General features: G+C 36.1%; 1 protein-coding gene and 1 long non-coding RNA gene across 2 annotated transcripts in view; one reads left to right on the top strand and one right to left on the bottom strand.

The window, feature by feature from the left end:
* Window positions 1-11,771, bottom strand: part of LOC118441526 (uncharacterized) — a 36,942-nt gene extending 25,171 nt beyond the window's left edge. Inside the window, exons 1-2 of the long non-coding RNA XR_004838133.2 lie at window positions 11,661-11,771; window positions 10,122-10,261 (exon numbers count right to left, since the gene is read on the bottom strand). This is a non-coding gene — a long non-coding RNA (uncharacterized LOC118441526). The remainder of the gene's footprint in view (window positions 1-10,121; window positions 10,262-11,660) is intronic.
* The window catches only part of LOC118441524 (uncharacterized), a 68,662-nt gene that overhangs the window by 40,555 nt on the left and 3,555 nt on the right, over window positions 1-24,552 (top strand). The window lies entirely within an intron of this gene.

Here is a 24,552-nt window from a genome sequence, read left to right as displayed (position 1 = left end):
ACTTTTGCTCGGGACGAGACGAAACGCTCCAATTCCTGTCCGCAATTATCGTGTTCCACCATCTGTCCATGATAATATATAAACAAAAAAGAGAGAGAGAGAGAGAAAGAAAAGGAACAATCCGAGAAACAACCTACTCGTCATCCTTGTTCTCCTCTCATACGAATCGGTTTATTATTCGAGTTTCGAGTTAGTCAGTCCATAGAGTTCGGACACCACACTTGGCTAGGTATCAAATTTGAACGCGTGCAGCCTTTTGGTGACCGTGTACAAGACACCAATGAGCTACAAAGATCTCACATTAGCTAGGCGAGAGATCGACAAAGAGAGTCTCTCCTCAAAAGAGAGAGAGAGAGAGAGAGAGAAAGAGAGAAAGGGAAAAAGAGAGAGGAGAATGATGCATTTCGTTCCTCACGACGCGCAGCACGAACGTCGAGTTATATAAATACCGGTGGCTTGGCTTCCGCGATACCGAAATACGCTGATTTATAGTGTTCCTCGTTGGCTATATCGCAAATCGCCCTCGCAGATACAGTAACTGGGTTAACGTTAGACGATCGTTAAAGCCTTTTCCAGAAACCCGTAAACTTTCAATAGATATTCCGAGGAGAGACTCCGTTTCGATAACTTGAAATGATTATTCGAGAATGAGCATGTTGTTACTGTTTGAGAATCGAAGTGAAATTTAAGTTTACCAGTTCGTTCCAGATCAACGTGATCACAAACTAAGTCATAAATAATCAACTTTTTTATTTTTTTATTCTATTCTTATCGACGTTTAATCGAACTATGCCGATGGCAGCGTTAACAGATGTTAGCTACTCTAATCTGACGTTTATGGCAAAATGAAAAATATACTTCCGGGATACCAAAATACGATGATACATGGGATCACCCAGATTCGTGAAAAGATCTAATTGAATCTAAAATATACGTAGTTGTATTACCAGAAGATTTTCTTAAATCATTCTACTTATTCCGTTTATAAATTTTGAAAACTTTCAATCAAAACGATTCATTTACTAATAATTTTTTTTTAAATCCCGTAAGATCTACTCGCACAACAAGGATAGTCATTGATTTAACATATCTACTCCGTCAATGATCTCGTACTTCAAACGTTCTCGAAAACAAACTTTGTACAGATAGTACGTTTAAATGAAAATGACTGGCGTTCAAGCTCTATAAGCGTATACGTAAATAAAAATAGATTAAAAGTATCTCATTTGTAAGTATGTTCTAAACATTTACGTTATTCTCGATTAAAACGATCGTCTGATATGACTACTGTGTATCTGTGAAAATCATTCCGAACAAACATGAATTACGACGATGAATTGTAAGGATTTTAATTAAAATCGAGTGATACTTCAATTGGAACATTTCGAAATTCATATAAATTTATTAATATTCATTAATATTTGATAAAAATAAAAGCTACGTTATGTTTGTCATTTTCCTCTGGACCGAATCACTCCGTTGCTAACTGAAGACAGCATTTTCTCGTAAGACTCAGCCGTCGTGCGCTCGAGAATTCTTTACAAGATGTTTCAAGTTACTATAATCGTACGATGCTTACTCGGTGGCACGTGTAGACTTTTGGTACAATTCCAAGTCAAAGTCACTTCAGAAAGTGCTGTTCATCAGAAGTCCTTTGTATAAGAATATACGCGATACTTCAAAATTATTTGATATCTCTATTTAATTTGATGACAGACGATACAACAATAATATAAATTTCTACTTCGAGGGATTAGATATAAAATAACGCAAAATGAAATAAAACAAAAAAAAAGAAAAAAGAAAAAAAGAATCTTATAAATTCTCTAAATAAATTGGCATATCGAATTTGCGTGTTTCCTTTAGCTCGCTAAAAATCTTACCACGAAAACAAGCACGTCCACCGTCCCTTTTCTCTTGTACTTTCCAAGAGATACTTCGAAATGGTCGTTAATGGGTACCTACCCGTTGGTCGGCATACACAAAATTAAAGAAGCAAGCTGGCCGAGTTAAGTTACCCTGACCGGTAAACTCCACGATAATGTCTGCGTTCTACCGCATGAACGATTTCTGCTTCTGACCACACAATATTCTTTTTATTTTAAGAAACTTAGTAAATCGTAACTTTCTTTTAAAATCAAAAAAAAAAAAAAAAAAAAGGAAAGGGAAAAAAAAACTATCATTTACGAAATAAATGACCATACCATTGCTAGGCATGAAGTTCATAAAGTCAACAATGATACGTTTCAAAAGTTTAAGAAATAATAAAATTTACGATTACGATGCCTGTCGAATAGTGATAAACATTAATTGACGTGGCAACGATCTAATGCCGTTCCTTTTATGTCCTCCTATAGAATCGTTTGTCGAGTGAAAGGTGAGAATTGTGCGTTAGATAAAAGGCCACGTGGAATTCTTAAGCGACGATTACTATGGAATGAAACGAGTTTATCGTATTGACGTATGACAACTCGGTCACCTCGTTCTTCCTTCGTTTACATTAACTATCGACATTTTTACGACATTATACTCTTTTTACGACATATCGCAACGACGAGAAGCTATTGCTAACTTGTATCGTATATTCTGTTGAGTGCACATATGTACATATATAAAAGAAAAAAAAAAAAGAAAGAAATCACTGAGAAACAAAACTGCCATGAAATTAAACGACTCGACGTTTAATCTAATTATCTTTTTTTGTTCTTTTGTTTCTCTTTCTCTTTTTTTTTTTTTTTTTTTTTTTGTTACTTTTTTTACACAACAATCATCTATCTATCTTTTATGGTTCTTCTCTTTCAAAGAGGATCCATTTTATCTGTTTGATGTTTATGCTCTAGCACCATTAGTTATCGCGAAGACGTTCAAAGTGCTGTACTAGTTTCAGGCCACAATTAGTGACGGCTTTTCATACGACCCTCTCGTCTGAAAGACATTAAAATACCGAATGGAAGAAAGTGGGGGTACGCCGAGGTTAAACTGGTTAAAAGTAACTCGACAATCGATAAAACACTTCTATTATCCCGCATACAATACGTTTAAAACTATTCTACTAAATGCACCTACGCTGAAGACATAAGTAATTAGGAGAAAGTGGGGCGAGTATTACAGGGCATATTGTCGTCGCTTTCCCGGTTTTTCTGAAACTCTTTCTACATTCAGGCAACATATTGGAACATAACCCTCTGAAGTGATTACAAAGAAGAAAACAATTTCTAAATCTATAATGAAACGTGATGATCATTCTGATAAGTATTATATATTCATGGTCTCGCAGAGACAATAATAGGAAGAAATATGTTGATTTAACGAAATTACTGAAATTACTGAAACGATTTTGTTCGATCGAAATGTATCCAGTATGGTCGATTTCCCTTGTGCAACACTCACGAATACGAAAAGCATACGAGTTCGAAGGGACTGACGAGACTAGCAGCTGCAACGAGCGGCCTTAACGCTGCCAAGAATTATAATGCCGAGCAACGGTAGTGCGACCGAAGCAACGAAGAACAGGAGAAGGAGGAGACATTTTCGTCTCAGACTTACTCACCATTGTTTTATCCATTTCTTCGTATAAAACGAAGCCAAAATGGGCGTGTACATCACCGTTGAAAGCTTCCAGAAGCAGTGAGGAATACGAGACCATAAGAAGGCTCCTTAAAACTGACGAATTACGTGCGACGAATCATTTCAGTTACCATCTTTTTAAGAACGAATATTATAACCCCGTTGAAAGCGGCATATATTCCTGTTCTCTCTGAGCCTCTGGATTTTCTCAAATCGTTTCTAGATAGTACATTAGATATATGAGCAACATTTGTATCTGTTACATCAGAGAGAGAAAGAAAGAGAGAGAGAGAGAGAGAGAGAGAGAGAGAGAGAGAGAGAGAGATGTATCACGAATTGTACATTCTTTAGTTCGAGATAATGACTCAACTCGTGCTTCAGAATCTGGACCAGCGATTCCGGAATCTACAGCAAGCTTTGAAAACTTGTTAGGCGAGTAAAAAGATCCCAGTGCACCTGTGTGTTCCGTTCAGGTTATTCCAAGAGAAGGATATGTAACATTCTTACGGAATGTAGTAGATCCCAATCGAAAAGGGGAAGACCTAGTTATCGTTTCTAATGGTTTTCTTGAGTCGCCACTCTGGCCGCTTCCAGAAGACCCTAAGATGTTGGACCCTCTCGTTTCTGGAAGTCCACGTACCATTCGAGTAAGATTAACGATGTCTCTGTCCAACGTGAATGGTTTCTTATGTCAACGCGAACACGTCCGTCGTTTTAATGGCAAGTTGGATACTGTTCCTGGATTACACCTGATTGAACCTGCTTGATCTTTTGACAGGTGCCGGCAAAAAAATGTCAAGTCAACGAATACTCTTATTATCGATTTAATCCTCTTAGATTCGGTCACAGGTTTTACCTTTTAAATATAGTACAACTTTGATTAACGCTTTCTTATCGACGAATTATTGAGGTTGATCTGTTGATTGAGGATTATCATTTAATGTCAACACAATGTACAATTGTATTGTCCTATCGGATGAATGAGAGCATGTAAGTACGTAGATTTATATCAAAGATGAAGAAAATCTATATCTTAGTAAGTATCTATTCAATAGACTTTCTACTTCTATCAAAGCATAATCGAATACCGTGCAAATTGATTCGTATTCACACGTAACATTCACTATAATACCTACCTGCGCTACCTGACTGCGCGTTTTGTTCGAACAATCCTAGACACACGACTAGCCGTTGAACAATCATTCAGAATCCAAACCCTTTGTTCGACTTTAATTGTAAGATTTGAATGGGATCCATTGTTGGATTTATGTCATAATAAATCATAGAGGTCGGAAATCGAATCGAAAGAATTGAATAAACCCGAAATGAAATTAAAGAAAATATTATCTTCTTACACAATGATATTCGTGAAAATTCAATTTTATAAATAGAGTTTATAGGATTTTAATATGTTTATGAATTTTTGGAACGTGGGATCGTAATCGAGAGAATAATTTCTTTGTTACGAAGTAAAAAAAGAAAAGAAAAAAAAAAAAATGAAAAAGAAAAAGAAAAATGTTAAAAGAATGTAAAAGACGATAAAAGTTTGTCTTTCGTGTGCGTCATCGTAGAATGAAGAAAACAATCGATTCAAAGCGATCTTCTTAGTCGAGACAAGAAGAATAAAATGGTAGAAGGAAGGAACCAAGAGAGTCACGACTTCCTTTTCCGTTTCACCATCGGAGGCCTCGCCTACTCGTGCTGACCTCACGGGGTCAGCTGTCAGGTATCGATAATCTCACCGCGTACACAGCAGACATGCTCTCTCATGCTAAGCACCGTGTTATTTCTATTTTTGTTCGAACGTACGTAGGGTACGTGCGTGATCCTATGCTGCACTGGCATATCGAAAGCTCTCTTATTCCTACGCGACTCACATATACTCTATAAGAGCGTATGAGACGGAGAATGTCTGACGATGCGTCTCTTCGCAAACGAGTGCAATGGCTCCGCTCCCATCTGATATACTCACATCGCTTCAGTCAATGAAAACGATCGCTAGTTCAACGCTACACTACTATAATTTATGATCAGTGGTGTAACAACTTTGTTGAACACATACGTTTCAACACAAATTCTAATGTTTGCTTACGAGGAAGTTTTAGTAACAAATTTAGAATCGAATTTAGGGCAAAGTTTCTAAAGAAGATTAATGTAAATTTTAAAATAATCAAATAAAGACCATTGGCAAAATCCTTATAGTTAATGTTAAACTAGTTCAATCTATTCTAAAGGATGATTCAAAGAAGTATGACTTTATGGTTAATAAAATTTTGCATGTTTACTACTAGGCCCTGTGCTATTTGTAAGCTCGTTAACTTTAAAGAGGCTATGCTCGGTTGCTTCTGAAAACTATTAAACGGTAAATCAAACGCAACAAGGATTCACTAGTATTCCAGTATAATCTTTGGCTCGTTGCATTGGTGATACTTTCATATTCGTATATTGCACATTTTCAATGAGATAATTTGAATATCCTAACAACATAATCATTTTCATAATTTTCTTAATAAGATACAGATTATGTGAACTTACGTTTATACCAAACTCTCAAACAGGGAAGGTTTATTTTAAGCTAAGCACTTAAGAAGATCGTCTGCCTTTGGTATCGCTAAATGAAACTACTTGAAACGCTTAATGCATTTGCACTCAATTTAACTCGCGATAATAACCGATCACGACGTTTATTTTCAAATTAATTTCAATTCGAAACATTATATTGCTCTTCAAGAAAAGGAAAAAGAAAAAAGAAAAAAAGAAAGAACATTCAAATCTTACGACTTCGATAGAAATTTTTAATCTTTTTTAAAAACAGATAAGAGTCGAGCGTGAAATCTGACATGTATTCCAATAATAAAAATGAAAATATCAACTAATGCGTATAATCGTAAGGTGTCAATTAAGGCGAGAATGGTCATTAACACCTTAAAATGAGTGGCTTGTCGGTGGTGATACTCTTTAACAAGCAAACATTTCGAAAGGTTAATTAGATATTAGCATAATGACCACGAGGAGTCATCGTATGAAATTGGAATTGACGAAGACATTTTATTTGTCGAACGATCGAAGACAAACAGAGAGAAATAAAGGATAATAATAAAAATTGAAAAATATCAAAAAAGAAGATATCATCGTGGTTAAAAGACAAATTCAAAAACAAGTTGTGTATTTTCTGGAACACGCAATCGAACGGGCCTTACTATTTTCTCTTTTTAGCCCAACGTCCTCGGCTTTCGTAACTCTTAACTCGTATGGATTTGCATAAAACCATTCGACGTATGCGATCCGAGTTGCAACTTATGCCACGTCCACTCGTCAACGATCGTGAATCGATCGTTGGTTCCACGAAAGAGATATAAAAAATCATTAGCGATGTAATGATTACTAAGAAATAAGGCGAGAGATATTATAAGACGATTTGAAATTGATTATATTTCATTGCGTGAACTTAACTCGACGTATGTATGTTCAATATTAATTGCGATAAATATCTTTAACGTTCGAAAGGAAATACATCCTATCAAGACATTGTCATCCGATTTGAAAATCGTTAAAAAACGTAATAAATCACGTAATAAATTAATTCAAATATATATTTCCTCTCGCTCCTTTGTTTCAACCTCCGATCGAACTACTTCGATATATTAGAAAACGAAGATAACGTAATTGTCAAGGAAATCGTGGAACTATTCATCAATTAGTCTTAATGACTGCAGAATAAAAACGTCCCACACAATTTTCTCTCGAGCTTCGCTTACGAAACGGGAAAGCAGCGACTCTATTCGCCAAGGCCGGTTCGTAATCTAAAGTGCAAAACTTTGATTTAGATTAAAACTGGATCCATTTTCCTTCATCGTCCAACGATTTGTTTATTTATCGATCGTTAAAATGACGCGAGAGCTCGAACAGCTTTCACTTCGTTACCGGCAATAAAATTATACCGTAGATGTCATTTTCGGAGGTATGAAAAAAGAAAAAAGAAAAAAAAGAAAGAAAAAGGAAAAAAAAATATATATAATAAAAAATCCAAATTAACTGCAAAAGTCTGGCATATGGCGTCATACGATTCCAAAAGAAATCGACGAAATCGTGAAAACTAATGAGATGTCTTCCATCGTGAAATTTTTGTACGAGAAATGAGAGAACGTTATATACTTTTTAATAAATAATTACCAAACGGAACACGCGTATGTACAATAATTCCTGTATGTATGTATTTTATAAACGTCTCCGTCTTTTATATACATTATCCATATATTTCCAGTAAAATGAATCACCCTACAGCGCATTCATCTCGTCCTTTTATCTTTCCTCTCCATAATAGCACGAGGTCCTTTATCAATGGCCCGGATAAAAAGGAATCGATTGTCTCTCGTAATTTCTTCGTCGTACGTCTCTCTCTCTCTTTCTCTCTCTTTCTCTCTCTCTCTCTTAGACGTTCGACTCGACCACCTGCGCAGCTTGGACATCCTGCGTAGATAGACTCGTGCAGCTCGTAATTTACCGTCAGATTCCTACCATACAGGGGTTCTCAAATCTTCCTACTATCATTCTCCTCTAATCAGTTTAGATCGATCTATTGCCTCATTGAGACTAATCATGACGGAATATCCAATACTTAAACGTTTCGTGATGTATATATACGATAGTATATTTTACGAATAAACTATGATAAACATTTCTAAGTCTTATTTACATAACTTAGAGATCTACGATGAAGATAGAGAATAGATTATTTAAAGGATATATCTATTGAAAAAGGATTGCCTCGTGCGAGAGATCGAAGGATCATTTTTCATTGATCGACCACACCTACGAATAACTTTAAGATGGGACATTACTCTTCGTTGTTATCTTTTCGCAACTTCTTGTTCGATAAATTTCACATTATTTTTCGTAAGTAAATCCTTGAAATTCTATTGGATAATCTTTCTCATCAATGAAACTCGAGAATATCTTATAATAACTTATATCGTTAATCGTTTAATATCTAGGCTTAACTACAAACGCGAGATGTATTTAACGTGCCAGTAAAAATAGATTTATTACTTCTAGAGAAGGAAGGATTATCCTAGACTAGAGAATCTGCATACAATACGACACGAGTAAGAAAAAGGAATTTTTGCTCATGGGAGCATCTTTCTCTTGGCAGACTTGAGAGAAGCTATAATATGAACGGATGGACGTGTAGGACGATAAATTTCGTATGTTTTAAGAATGGCCAGGAGAGTCGTTCGTCATCGTTTGTTCTCTCACTACCCGGTTCGACGTACGAAACAGGAAGGTTGCGCCTGCGCACGTTCATTTAGGGTACATTCATAATTCAAATAAAGAGAGAGAGAGAGAGAGAAAGAGAGAAAGGAATAAACCTAATATTCTAAATGTCATAGCTTATTAGATGAATTGACTCTTGAGAATCACTAAGCCAAAACAAATGTGACAGAATTTTGTAACAAAGTATTTTGAATGTGCAATTTTTATTTACTATTTATATAAATCAATGAAATTTTTGTTTAAATAGAAACTCATTCAAGTTAACTTAGAAGCACGTTAAGTAGCGATAATTCCTAGAAGTTAACTAGGACATTTGACGATAGTCATACTAAATTGATCTGTTAACGTCGGTGAATTACATGAACTTTTTCAATATATCTAAACGATGCTTTTAACCTACCTACTGTAAGTTTACAGTCGCTACCATGCAAGTTCCCTGAACCTACGTTTGCCAGTAACACACGCTAACCTAACCGCCGGTTAGAATGATAATTCTCGCCTGTCGAACGGCACGAATCGTTCGCGAAACGATTTAACGAGGTTCGAGTGCAGAAGGTCCACTATTCCGTAGTTACTTCCGTGAAGAACGAAACTACTGGTATAGTTATCGAGAGTTATCGGTCTTTAATAATACTACGATCATGATTGCGATGAATTCGATAAGAATTATTTTACATCATCGAATAAAAAGAGAAAGTGAATGACGATAAATTCTTTTCCATATATTTTCCAATATTCAAAAATGATATTCAGCTGACAATGAATTCGTTTGAACGACACTATTCGTGTCACGTAAGGAGCACGATAACGGCACACGAGCCGATTTCCGAACGATCACGATCGCTATTAAAAGGAAAAATATCTTTCAAGCAATCGATCCAAATTGGAATTTACTGTTACGATCTAACGTACGTCGAGAGAAGGTTGATCCTAATAAATTATGGCATGGTCTATCATTACCGTATTATCTTCCGCGAACATTGATCTTTTCTTATTATCATCGTCCAAGTTTTTCGACACCTAGTAGCAACGTTAATGACACGTTATCGATTAATCATCTGCCATAAAAGATTTTATTCCTTCTTAAAACAAGTACGTGGATACGTTCACTCTTACCAACGACTATTTAGCAAAGTTATTATTAATCTAGTCATAAATTTTACGACTAGCTTGATTAAGTTCGTAAATTTACGTATATACCTTATGTACATCCACTTCAATAACAACCAATAAGAATTTAAGTTGGTCTACGAAAAAACGACCTTGCGAAGTACACTTACCTCGAGTATGGAGAATGCAAGTGGACGGGTTGGTCAAAGTAATCGAACGTGTCACTATCGATACGCCCTCGTGTGAACGTGTTAGCGCCTTCCTATCGAACCAGATCGCAATCGTCCACTCTCGAAGGTGTTGGAAAATTCTTTAACAAGTTAGACGTTAAATTACTTTTATCTGTATAACCGAAGTAGAAAAACTTGTCTCACGAAATAGTACTCTATACATGTACATACGATATTGTATCTATATAATAACCTTGAGAAACTTTTCTAACGGGACATCTAGCCTTTATTCGATTCTATGCAAATTACTACGAGGACAGTCGTTAAGAACCTGTTTTATGAGAAATGTTTAAGACATGTGTCAAACTGACAGCAACGAGGATAACAAAGAAGGAAAATCTTCGAAAAAGAGAATTGGTTAAAGGTCTGTTTTCTTTCTTTCTTTTTTCTTTTTTTTTTTCTTTTTCTTTTTTTCTTCTTTTTTTTCTTCTTAACGATGTTGATTGTCGTTTACGTTGGAACTCGGTACGTGTTAAAAAATAAAAAAAAAAAAAACGGAGACAGAAACTACCCGCGAAACCGCAGACGTAAGTAGACGTAAGAAAGAAAAATTTTGTGCTTGGTAGCTCACGTAATATCGCGTGCGGGACGAATCTTCGTTCCCCTCGAGAATCGAGGATTAACCAACCAGTACACGGAAGATGAAGAATAAAAAGAGGAAGAATAAAACTAACTCCCAGAAGCATCGTCATCGGTTTGTCATCTCTAAGGAATTTTTATCAGCTGCACCTTTCCACACGACTAATGGTCACTACCGAGGACTACCGAGTTTGAAATAAGGCGCTGCACGTTTCGAGGTTTCTTCCACGGAATGACTAATTAGCACCTACCATGTCGCTCGAAGCACGCGCGCGCGTCCGATTAGCCTGAACGTGTGAACTCCTTGCTTCAGTAGATTTCTAAATCGGCGGTACCGTTCCATCGAACGATAGACGTTCCAGCTTAACAGATGCCAGCTCGAACAAGCAAGTTCTTAAACGTATAACATTTAAACTATCTCAATTCTTACAATGATAACTTTGAATGATCCAATGAAACGTATTTAACCATTTATAATTTTAACCAATTTAATCCGTAATTTTTACGATCACGTAGATCATTGTTGTACAAACTCTTTAGCAAGTTATAAACTTAATAAAAAAAATTCACATATAATACGTTTGTTTTAAATTTTAAATTAAAAATAAAATGTATAAAGATCAATTTAAAATACATTAGTCATTGCGTAAAAGGTCTAATTAAAAAAGATAGTAGCAAATATAAAAAGTCATAAATTCTTGATCTAACGATTAATAACAGGAAGTTACGTATGTTTAGATGATCGGAAGTGTTCCTTCATTATCGAGTTTGCCCTTGGGATCTAAAACCGGTTAAATACGATCACGATCGATCCCGTTTAGTTTCTACGTCGGTCGATTAAAATATCAACGCATTCTATTTAGAAATTACCTATTCGATGTAAAATATTTCCTTACTTACTTTTTATCTCGGGATAATAGAATCGTTTTTATTACGAAGAAAACCGCACAAATTTTTTTTCTCCTTCTTTATTCTTCTCTAAACTATCGATGAAGGATAGGAAACTTCAAGCTCGACGTCTGTCGAACGTTACGATCTGCATCCTTTTATACGAGTTTTATTATCGGTTTTACGTCCGACGATCGATCTTGGAATTTAAAAACGTAAGAAGACAGAAAGAGAAAAAGAGACAGAGAAAGAGAGAGAAAAAAAAACTGTTGAGAATATCGCCGCTTGCGAATTTATATGTTATGCAAGACGCGGCGCCATGCAGATGAGAGCCGACAACAACGACGAGGGGACCGACTAATTTATAGCAAGGTTTACCGTAAAATTATTCACTTGTCGCTGTATAATAATGCTCGCATCCGCGCGTCGCATCGTAGAGACACACGCCTTCGCTTCAGGAACGTCTCTTTATTTTCTTTTATTTCTCATTTATTTTATTCTCTATGACACTATCCAATGATATTATCAATCTTCTCGTATCCTGATATATAAAACAACGAACGAGTTTATATTAATTATTCTTAAATAATTGAATGATCTGAAAGGCAAAAACAAAAAAATCGAAAAGCTTGAATTAATCCAATATAAATAAATACGTCTTATGATAGACACTAACTCCAACATTTTTGTTCAAACTTGTTCTCTTTTTTTTTTTTTTTTTTTTTTTTCCTCGAAAAGAGAAGATTATCCGTGACATCTCGTTCAATCCGGTCGTTGCATTATGCATAAGTATAAGAATTTGCGAATACGAATACGCGAGATAAATCGGCATTCTTTTTATCATCGAGAAAACAACAGGAAACAAAGTTGTAAGTTTAATTGAACGCTCATGTCAAATTTAAAATTTTAAAATGAATACGCATTATGCATTCCCTGCCACGAAGATACAACTTTATTTTCGACGGTAAATCTTTGAGCTTTCGACTACCATGAGTAATATTACTGAAGAAAAATATTTTTGTCTTTTCAGAAAGAGAAAGAAAGAGAGAGAGAAAAATCATGGACACTATCCATCGTATTATATAAACAATGACGTCATTCAATGTAGGAAAATCGGAATATAAAATACGCGGCTTGTACTTGAGATCTTTTTTAAAAAATTATTATAAACAGAACATGCAAGTATTGTAAGTTCCATTCTACGAATACAATCTTACGTTGCTTACAGCAGCATCCAAAGAACGTACGAGCTAACCTTTGGTCCATGTTAACGAGATCCTTGTCGCGCGGACGATATAAATTTTGTAATCGCGATCGCGATTGCCTTACGCGGAATTGCGAACGGAGATGCCGCAGTGATATTTTGAAGCTTTATGAAGGAACAACTGTCAATGACCCTGAGAAGGCAGGCGTGAATCAACCACATACGGCTATAATCAAAATCTGCTATCTTATCTCGCCGCAGGACAATGCTGGAATATCAAAAGAGAGAAAGAGAGAAAAAGAGAGAAAGAGAAAGAGAAAGAGAGAGTCCGATACCGAGGACAAACGCAATTTAAAGGCGTGACTTCGCCGAACACATCGACAATAACGCGAGTTATTAAACGCTTCGATATCATGAATTAACTATCACCAATATGGTCTCACTGATGCTATATAGAAGGAGAAGGGAAAATCGAGAATCATCTAACGGAGCAACACGTTCAATGCCTTCTACGAAAAAAGTTTTTCCTTTCACAATTCACACCGTAAAATCGATTCGAATGGGCATTCTGAATAAGCTATTTTAAATTAAATAGTAAATATTTTAACTTAATTACGAAAGAAATCAGGAATGAGATGTCATATTGTGAAGTGTCGAGTCAGAGTAATAAATGAAAATTATTATTTTTATCGAATTGAAATAACACAATCTTAACATAATCGACCTTTGGAATTTCGTAAGGCGCAATGAATGAAATCATTCATTGGAACGAATCGCCCCCAGATAGATCCTCAGAGTCGTTAACGTATACTCGTAGGAAGAAAGAATAAGACTAGCACCTTACCAGACGTCCATGACGACATGTTATTCTCAATTAATGGCACTTTGCCGATCAGAGGTCACCATTGTTTTCCAGAACGTAGAACAGACATGAATCATGCTGTAAGAAAGCTCGCTATGCGCGATGATCGGTTATGCAAATGATCCTCGCTATGAATTAAAACGTAGTATGAAGTAAAACGAGGCTAATTAGACTTGAAATTTTTTTTTTCTTTTTTTTTTTTTTTTCTTTTTTTTTTCTTTTTTTTCCTTTTCTTATAACGCGAATTAGATTTAAATCGTACAATGACCTTTATCTTCGGCGCGAACCTATCGTTTCTGATTTCTAAAAAAAGATCATGCAAGCGCAATGACCTTTGACGCCGATGACCGGTAACTCCTACGCCGATTTTATTCGATCTTCCTCTCTTTTGCAACTGATATTTTGTTTTTCACGTTCAAAGTCGTTTCGTTATGGCGTCAGATCCATAATACCAGATCCACCCACGTCTTTCCTAGATCTTTTCTCATCCACCTACGATATTTACGAAAGGAGACTTTTAGATGCTACTACTTTAATCCTGTTTGAGTTAACTCGATACATTGTTTATGATCCACGAATGATAACGTGTTTAAAGAAGAAGTTTTAACTGAGAATCCGATAACAAAATTAAAAAAAAAAGAAAAAAAAAAAAAGAAAAAAAAAGATTTAAAATTCGATCCTGATAGATTAAGATTGAAATAATCATACCAATTATTCCTTCGAATTTTTTCTACGAAAAAGAGATCGACGAAGGTAATCTTTCCAATGAAACGGACGTATGGCACTTTGACGCGGTATCACCAGAAAAAAAAAAGAAAAATCATAGGATAAAATCACCGAGGTAATTTCATCGCGGCATTTAAATTAATCCTCGTCCGGTAAATGATAAAAGAGCGAAGAGAAGTCACGTAGCAGGCGCAGGTGCGTGGGCGTAGGCCTCTCACATTGTCATGAGTAAGTATACGTATGTATAAAGCGTAGAGAGGCCTCAGCTAAGGGATATTCAATTGCGCGTACAGTTAGCGCGCGTGGGCGATAATGACGGCGTCGTGCGTACGCGAAGAAATGCGCGCTCTGACGCCCCTTTTGGGCCCCTTTCCTATAATCTCCCTTTAAGTGTTCCGCGAGTACCAAAGCCGAGCCCAACTCGAGACCTGCCATATTATATATAGATATCTATGTACTTACCACACTTGCTTTCACTTCACTGGATCACCAAGGGCAAAAGTCTTATTTTTTCTTTACCGATTCGATCTCGGCTATCGACTCTCTCTCCCTCTCTCTCTTTCTCTCTCTCTATATATATATATATATATCTATCTTTTTTTATCATTGACCTGCTACTGCCATTAAGAAACGAAAGTCAAAGATTCAGTATCAATTCTTTGATAACTGGATAATTATTTCTAGTCCTTGATTAACGAGATTGCCCGAGTTATTACACCGTTTGGATTTTTCTTTTAACTGGTATGCAATATAAATGTTACGTGAGTACTCGTTAATACTACTTGAGAAAATTAATAGTAAAGAATGATTCTTTTTATTATTCTTTTTGTATGTATTTTATTACGTACAAATAAATACGACGAATGGTACTAATAGGAATATTCTGTACATTTTAAACAATTGTGAAATTCGAGTTACGAGTTACGAGTTACGAGTTCCGATTGATAAAAAAAAAAAAAAAAAAAAAAAAAAAATCATGTCGAGATCCAACCCATGGACTCCACTCTACGTTCGCCCTTTTTTTTTTACGAAACATGACATCGTTGAAGTTGATTTATGAAGAGACATTATTAAAATCTCGACTCAACGATTCTCCATTCTCGTGTCTCTTTTACGCTCGAACGTTCATATCTCCCTGCTTTTGCCACTTAACTTCGCATAATCGTGCTCACCTGTCTCGCTTATTTAACCAATCGCGTATGAATTATTGCAATCATCGGATGTCATCGCTCGTCCCTGAACCTTTGCTTCTATACAGAGAATTTTCTCTCGAAGCTCGTTACGATTGCAGAGAATGCATATCATCGATGTATCGACAAGGAGAGCGATCATGAGATTTAATAAATGGTTATGAAATTTACTTTACAGTCGTTCCGTGGAATAATCAAGGTAACCAAGTGAGTAAAGGTATATATTTAAAAATGCGAATGTGTCCATGAGAAAAAAAGAAAAAAAAAGAAAAAAAAAGAAAACGAAGACGAACGTAAAAGGAAATCCTGCGAAATGTTCGTCTGCTTTCTCTTTTGGCATACGGTCAGCTTAGAGAGACTCGCTGGATATCTCAAAGAATTTCTAACCTTTTGAACTTTGAAGACGTAGATCTTGCGTCACATTAAAACACTCTTCACAAAGGGCTATGAATTACGATCTCTATAAATCATGGAAGATCAACATTTAAGATCGTTTTACGACTAACCGGGCGTGCTTTTAAAGCACCTCGAACGTCAACCGTGTCTTCGATCGTGATCTCTTGCCTATCTCACATACGATTTCCTTTTCATTTGGCGAGTGAATCGCGAGGGTTGACGGTACGACGATATGACGACTTGTCTCCGGTGGAGGCGTAAAATGTCACCGATACTAAAAACAACATGATTTACGATCGATGGGACAGTGGGAATAATAAATGGAAAGGAAAACTAAAGGGACCATAATCGATACTGATATCGATCTTTAAATTCCTGGTTAGGCATTCATATCGCGTGCCAGGGAATTTCAATTTTGTTACTGCAGGAATAAAGGCTATCGCATTTTAATCTGAGATATCATACAACATAAGACTTTATCGATGGAACGATAAAATTTCAAAACTAGTTTCACGATATCCATCGAAATGTAAAATGCGAAGTCAGTTGATTATATTTCGTGCTTTTTTATTTATTTCTTTTACTTTTTTCTTCTTGTTTTTTTCTTTTCTTCTTTTTTTTTTTTTTCAAGAAAAATAGTTCTCCTTTCCTTTTAAACGAGTTAACATTTACCACCACGAGGCCCTCGTAGTTCGCTTCTCTCTTAGAAAGGAATGTGGCTTCGGGGTCGACGTTCAGGAGCGAACAAATTATTCCTGGCGATCATGAAGTGGTACCGTGGACCAGGATCATGCCTGCATTTAGTTGAGTTGCAAAGTCTTAACAGGCTACGATACTCGTAGGAAACTCTTGCATCTTTATACAGCCGACGCGAGACAATGAGGGTATTGTCGCTCGTTTCACAGCGCAAAGCTCTACCGGAAGCTCATTGTTTCTCTCTTGGATGGTCGCGCAGTTAGACCGGTTGTCTCTTCTCGAAGGATTCCAAGCTCTAAACTATCCGTTCAAACGTCATCTTGACGATTCATGAGAATCTTTGACCCTTTTAAATCAATGGGTTGTCTTGTTCAAACGAAATATGAAATATTAATTTTATCGAAAATTTTATTTATCCTTAAATAGAAACTTTATCGAAAAGTACAAAAAAAAAAAAAATATATATATATATATCGATCTAAAGATTGAGGTAACCAAAGAAACTCAAACACCATGCTCTGAACAAGAGGAGAAAGACCCTTCTGCACAAGTGTAGCATAAATCTTCCGGGTCGTACCGATTAATTACGGCAGGAGGCAGTGCCCTGTAATTAGATCCTTCTTGATGGCCAGCGATTTTGTACGGACGGTCTTTGCTCTTGCTCATCCTCATCGGTATACTCCTGTCACGGCCAGAACTAAATCCCCAAGAGCCGCAGGAGAATTTATATCGAGCATAACACGGCTTACGGATTATATATATCTCGAAGAAATCGTCGAATCTATCATATTAACAATCGATTTATTAATCGATTTCGACCCACTTTCGACTACTTCCTTGTGATTCGTCTTCGATACAATGGATCTCAACTGTGCGAATTTGAAGATCATATTGGAATACATCGAATTTTATTCGATGAGGTCGAAGACAATATTAATTATTGAATAATTATATTGATTTCTACCTTGACCTGATCGTAAAACGTCAGAATTAAATAATGATACTAATTTATATTATTGATTGTAAAAGTTATCAGATAAGAAAGCAGCATAATTCTAGTTCAATTTCACTTTCAAGCAATTATACAAGAAACCGATACTAATCGCTAAATAGAGTTCTCTGAGGTACGACAGCCTCCAGTTAATATCTTCATCCTCCGTGCTTTTAGTTAGCCACGAACTATCGAGAACCTACGATAGATAGACTCGTTACTCGTTTGATCGTTTGTAAAACGATCCGTAAAGAACAAATGGTATGCTACCAGGTATCACCAATTATCTCGCGTTCGCGTAAAACATATGTTTCCGTCGTGCGAGACAATTCGAGTCCATAAATTTTCTTCGAGAGAGTAAGAGATTACTACCCGAGGATTTCGAGGCAATTCGAACAGCTTCGTGTTATCGTTACCAACCGACTATTCGAAGCATGAAATACGCCTCGTGGGAAAGTAATAGCCTTAAAGTAGGCGGTTGCAAACGTATCGATCGATACTTCAAGTAGATCGGCCGATCCACAAGATCAACAGATTTGTGAGACAACCAACATATATTTCAAAGCGAATGGACGTTTGTCCTCAAACGATCATCATAAAACTCCTTTGGTAATCTTCCTTTGGATGGACCACTTTCCTTGAGACTTCCCTGCGATTTCATTTCATCGCATTAAATCGGATTTATCGAGCGTGCACCCGTGCACGCATACCATAATCACGATTCTACGCCTTTGGCTACTAATTCGATGAAATTTGATGCGCCGTTGCACCCGCGCACAGATTACATGCACCTTTCTCTCTCATAAGCTGCTTTTTTGTCGTTATTAAGGTTTCGTTTTTAAGGTACCTACTCCTGATAAAATTGCATGAAATTATTTCGATCGACCTGATATATAGTAAGTATTGTTTTTATAACCAATATATAAGGTTATTGATCGATAAATTGACTATTGCTGATGAGTAGAAAATACGAAAAAAAAAAGAAAAAATAATATATATATATATATATATATAAATTCTGGGGAGGAGAAATATCAGTACAAGATACATAGTTGACGGCAATATAAATCGGAAACTTAAGTCACCGTTCCGTAATCGCGAGACGTTACTTCCCTGCCGTAAGCTACGGATTAAGTGACGTTCGCACGGTCGACGAGTTGAATTTATGTCGACATTAAATTCCTCGTATTTCCCTTCGCGTCGATGACTGCGATACATTATGTCTATATTTATCTCATAAATAAATTATAAATTCAACAAATTCTCTTATAGTATGATTAGTTACAAATCCATTTATTGTATATAAACGGCTCGTCTAAACAATAATACGTCAATATACGCGTTTTGATCTTCTCTCGATCTTTCGTGGATAGCATCAATTCATTTTATATGCCATACTAAGGTCTCTTCTCATTCATAAAAGTTCCCATGAACGGTAGCTCCTTATTTTTCTACGCTCGTGCTTCGTTCACGTCTCACGTCTCTTCTGAAACACGACCAACTCTTTACCCCACCTCAATCTCTGCCATTCCTGAAAACTGGTTCCGCCAGAGGCACGCCGATTGACTTTTAAATCGAAATACTTTACGGTCGACACAGTATCGAGGAGATGACTCTGCCGGCAAGTCAGTCGGTCGAGTCGAACGAGTAAAACGCCATCGGATGTAGATACACCCCTTCGAATCGATTTTATTACAAATAAATAAAAAAAAGTATTACACTTCCCACTGCCTTCCAACGAAATATTCGTTTCAAGAACGAATTAGCTTAATGACTTCAAACGAACATATTCAAGATGATATTAATCTTTCGTAAAACATTGTATTAAAAACTTGTTTTTTTTTCTTTTTTCTTTTTTGATAACTAAGTTATCTACTTTGATAACTTCGTCACTCGAAGTCTCTCAAATAATTCGTAGAAAATTATATTTGAAAATTTCGATTATAAAATGTCATTGATTCTTAATGATCCCATTGGATCGAGGAAATCAACTCACGACGATGTACTCCGCTAATTTCTAAACTCTTTTTATCTCACCGATTCAACTTACGCGTGCGCGAATGCACGTCGATGCATCGGACGTGTTCCTGACTGCATTCCTCGCGCGAATCAGACAAAAAGAGTGAAATGTTCGTTCCTTCTGATCCTTTCCTTCTTCGTGAATCCTCTTGATCTTCCACTTAAAAACAAAATCGAAATATTCGGTAAATCGACTGAACATATAGATCGGTGCTATTACGATCAAAGTCGACATTCTTTTACGTTTTATTAAATTTCTTCGTCGTTTAAAGAACTTCCTTTTGTTATTTCGTTTTTTAAGGTAGAAAACAGAAGGTTTCCTTCCTTGTTCCTTTCTCGAGGGAGCGTCAACGGTTAAATTCAACATGCCGGTAGCAAGTAAACTTTCAACCAACATGAGTGTACCTAACCGGTTGGCCACATAACGTTAATTAATACACGCGGCGAAATTACAAAACCGGCATGAACTGATCGTTATCCACCTTACGACGAAGAAGAAAACAGTAATCATTAATCAATATTTCACGTAAAACTTTTGATTTTCAATCAAATATCTAAACCATCTATTTTATATATATATGTATATATATATATATAATATTTTATATATTTTATATATATATATATATATATATAAAAGAAATAATGATTGAATGTTACTGACTAGTTTATTTCCTTATTAGAAAATTTCATCGAGTACAGTTCTATAAACAACATTCTCTACTCTATCTCAAAGAGAAAAATGATTTAAACTGTTTCAAATAACGATCGAGATCCTGTCACAAGAATAGAAAATATTATTACGAGCAAATATCGATGCAAATGATTCTAAGCTACTTCCTGAACTTTCTACGAGCATGTTCAAAAACATCCTAATGTCTCATGCAGACATATAATAAGTTCTTATTTTCTCATGTCTCTACAGATCAGAGAATTATTTATAATATGATAACATTCGAGCGTTAAATCGTCCAAGCTGAACCGAAGAAACGATCAAACATATAATGACTGATCATAGGTAGCAAAAGTCGTTTTAACTAAAAATAAATAAACGTGCAAAACGTTCGATACTTATGTTACATCTGGCAGGGGTTGGGGAAGATTTAACCCAATCGACATACAGAAGTGAAATCGATTCTCGAGGAGAGCTTTCTAAGACGAAAATAACGAATGAAGGTATGTACGAGACGTTTCCTTGTACCACAGCGTAAATCTTATCTCTAAACGAGCATTGGACGAGCGCATAAATCGATTCTGAGAAATCGTACGATCTTTCAACGTTAATTGCTGATGGGCGCGAATAGTACAAGCCAGAATCCTATCCTCGTGTCTATGCAAATGCGCCTGCTCGAACCTCTATCTCTATCTCACTTTCTTACGTGCGTGTGCTTGTTCGCTCGATCGAATCAACATTACAGCCCGAGGCTTTCAAAGCTTCGTAACGCGTCAACTAACACGATTCTGACCTAATATCACCCCGAATATTGATTTATTATTATTTTATCTTGCTAAACTTGACTCGAATCATAAACCCGAAGAAGCTGTCGACGAAACGATAATAAAGTTGTAATCCTTTGTCTTCATAGTAGTTTCCGAAGACAAGGATCTACGAGATGATTTATGCCCTCTGGTTGATCGATACGTATGATAAAAGTGATTTTACCGACTCTCCTTACGGAGAACAGCTATCGTAATCGTGATCATTATCGGCTACAAGTACCGGCACAATAACGTAAATAGCTACCTGACGATTACGAACTGTAATATCGTCGTTCACCTCAAATCGACTACTCGAATGTGCAAGTTTAAAAAGAATGTTATAATTTCCATAGAAATTATAGTTTAAAATCATGTTAACAGGTATTCCGATCACAGTTTCACTTTGTAATTATTGTCAAGCTGTCCTTTGCATCGAGGAAGCTGGGTACCATTTAGATAGGAAAAATAATAAATAAAAAAAGTTATATAAAATAAAAGAAAAGGAACGGGCAACCTTTTCAAAGCGTGACGTTAAACTCACCGTACGTGTAATCGAAGAAGGCTATGTGTAAATCGCTCGATAATATCCGCGCTTCCGTTTCGTGTTTGGTTGGAACTAGGTGAACACCTGGACCAATGCCAAGAGAGCCCGATAGCTAATTCCCGTGTAATCATCCTGTGCGAGCTTAACGCTACCCTAACGCGATAAAGATCTCGATCTTGTACGTCGGAACGCCCACCAATAATCACATGCAAATCGGCCTTAACACTTACGCACGCGTCGCTGAAAAACTACCAGCCTGAGAGAGAAAGAGACAGATGGTTGTGTCTCGATTGAGCAACAAAGAGGATGAATATATCGTTATACTGTGTTTGGAGAAGACGATTAAGACGTTTGAAAACATATTCGAAGATATTCAAATACCAAATTATTCTTATAAAATAATATTCTGTATTCCAATTATGCTCTTGCGAGATTTAGATTTTCGTTTGATAAAATTAAAAATTTATTCTATTTACAAAAGGACTTTTGAATATATCACTATAATTAATCAAAGGTAATAATTGATAATAAAAGTTATAATCATCGTTTAGAGAATGAAATATCGTGTAGATATCTAAACAATAAATGGTAGCTGTCTAGAATAATTAATATTCTCATAGTTTATTTCTCGAATTTTTTCTATCCTTAACTTACATGTTAAATCGTAGAAGTTAATAATATTCAATGGTAGAAGAATAGATCTACGAGACGCTAAAGAATTTCCTAATAGCTAATCCCAGCACTCTGTAACCATCCGCATACAAAGAAAGAAAAGGCTAACGTGTGGGTGTAATGACGAAGCGAGTCGTCCTTTAATTACCCCTCGACGTCTCAAGAATTAATTATTGTTGCTGGGAGAGCCTTTCATCTGCCTTCAGAACGAGTCGATTAATAAGGAATTCGTTACGTTTGAAAAGAACGAAAGAGAGGACTATATTCGCATATTTCTTAAAGCGTCCAATGAAATTACGTCATGTTACCTTTCTTAATTGCCTTTCTTTATGATAAAAACAAAAAGAAAACTTAATTCCCGGCAGAGTTTTGAAGTCCGATCGATAGAAAATTCATTTTATCGAACAGGTAACATTTTCAATCTTCAATATTGATATATAAAAATTCTATCGTTTGTTTTTTTTCATCCGATATTAAGGATGATCGTTCGTTCAAAGTTCTCGATTATCTTTTGAGATATGCGACCTCACATTTTGGATATTTGATATCCTTGTGTATCGGATCGTTCGCGCAAAATACGTCATCTCAGATCAGAAGACTTATCGGAATAAAACGTATATCGACAAAAGATACGATCGATTTTTGAAAACTTAACCTTCTATTGTCAATAAAGGATGTAATAGGATGTAACTTTTCAAAAAAAAAATCCCATCATCTGATCTGTCTCAAATTAATATCTCGTTAATGAGTTACAAAAATACAATATCAATGACATTGAACGTTTGACATTTCTAATTTTCATTTGTCAAATATCGACGTAGATTTACGAGGATTCGTTCTTTAAGTTCGAAATGTCTTTACATCCTCACGGAACATCCATTTTCTCTATGAAAGTTCAAACTAAATTCTGCTCGTTCCATTGCTACATTCCTCTTGCAATTACAGTCGTAAATTTTGTCGTATTATCCTGTTTCTCGATGTAATTTGTTATGACACGATAACATTTAACGTTGACTGACGTATAAATGGTATTCTTGATGGATAATCAAAGCGTTACTCTTAAAATTGATAAAATCGATGCCGAAGATATGTATATCTTTATTATATCATAAAACGAAAGAATGCGGAGAAAATGGAAGTTAAGAAAATATTATTCATAAGTTCAGAAAAGTTCCTTCGTTTTCATGGAAGAGCGAAAGTGCGTTTCGGATTGGCATAAAAATCGACGGAATCGCGTGAGAACGAGCTGTAAGGAAAACGCGTCGTATTTATCAAATCTCCTTCTGGTATCACACGATTCGACGCCCACGAGGTTACTTTCCAAAGTGAAGATATTATCTCCCCCGACATACCATCGAGAAAGTTCCTTAAGTAATCGCAGTGATCAAAAACGACAAATCGAAAAGAAACGATTACATCGATTATACGTCACGATCTCTTTGAATTATACGTTAAAATATCTTAAATACATGGTAACGTGTCTTCCGTAATAACGTAAAACTTATCGAGGACCCGAGGAACGCGAACAAAAAAAGAAAAAGGAAAAAAAAAAAAATAACAATAAAAAAAAGTTTCAACTAAGTACCCGAATAATTAGAAATGAAAAATATATTGTCAGGTATATATATATATATATATATATATATATATATATATATATATATATATATATATATTGTCCGTGTTCATATTCAATCGAACAAACGAGAAATTAGAAACGATTTGTATTTTAACATGAGAGAACACGAAAACGTCGTCGAAGCGTGTCGATCATGATCGAGCGAAGGAACGATCCTTGCGAAGGCACGAGGATGAAATTCGTGAGCAACGTCGAAATCGTAGGATAGGCTTCCGAGTGGAAGCCATGCTCTCTTCGCACGGTTCACCGCTCGCCGTTCTCGTCCGCACGTGATTTCGTGCCTTCTTCTTGTGTTTCATTCACGAGTGGGTGCCCCCGGCAAGATACGGCGAATGTTAATGAGCCGTCCGGTCAGCTGCTCTTTTCCCACCCGGAGGAGATTGTCCTAGCGGGGATTAAATTCCTGGATTCGCCGTTTACCATGAGTCAACCCGCGTGAACTTTACGAGCTCGTGTTCTATGCAAAATCACGGAAATCTTTGCCCT

The sequence above is a fragment of the Vespa mandarinia genome, chromosome 11, assembly GCF_050613455.1.
Source record: "Vespa mandarinia isolate Hongniang chromosome 11, ASM5061345v1, whole genome shotgun sequence".
Lineage (NCBI taxonomy): Eukaryota > Metazoa > Arthropoda > Insecta > Hymenoptera > Vespidae > Vespa > Vespa mandarinia.
Note: the sequence above shows the minus strand (reverse complement) of the source record. Positions and strands in the feature narration are given on the sequence as shown.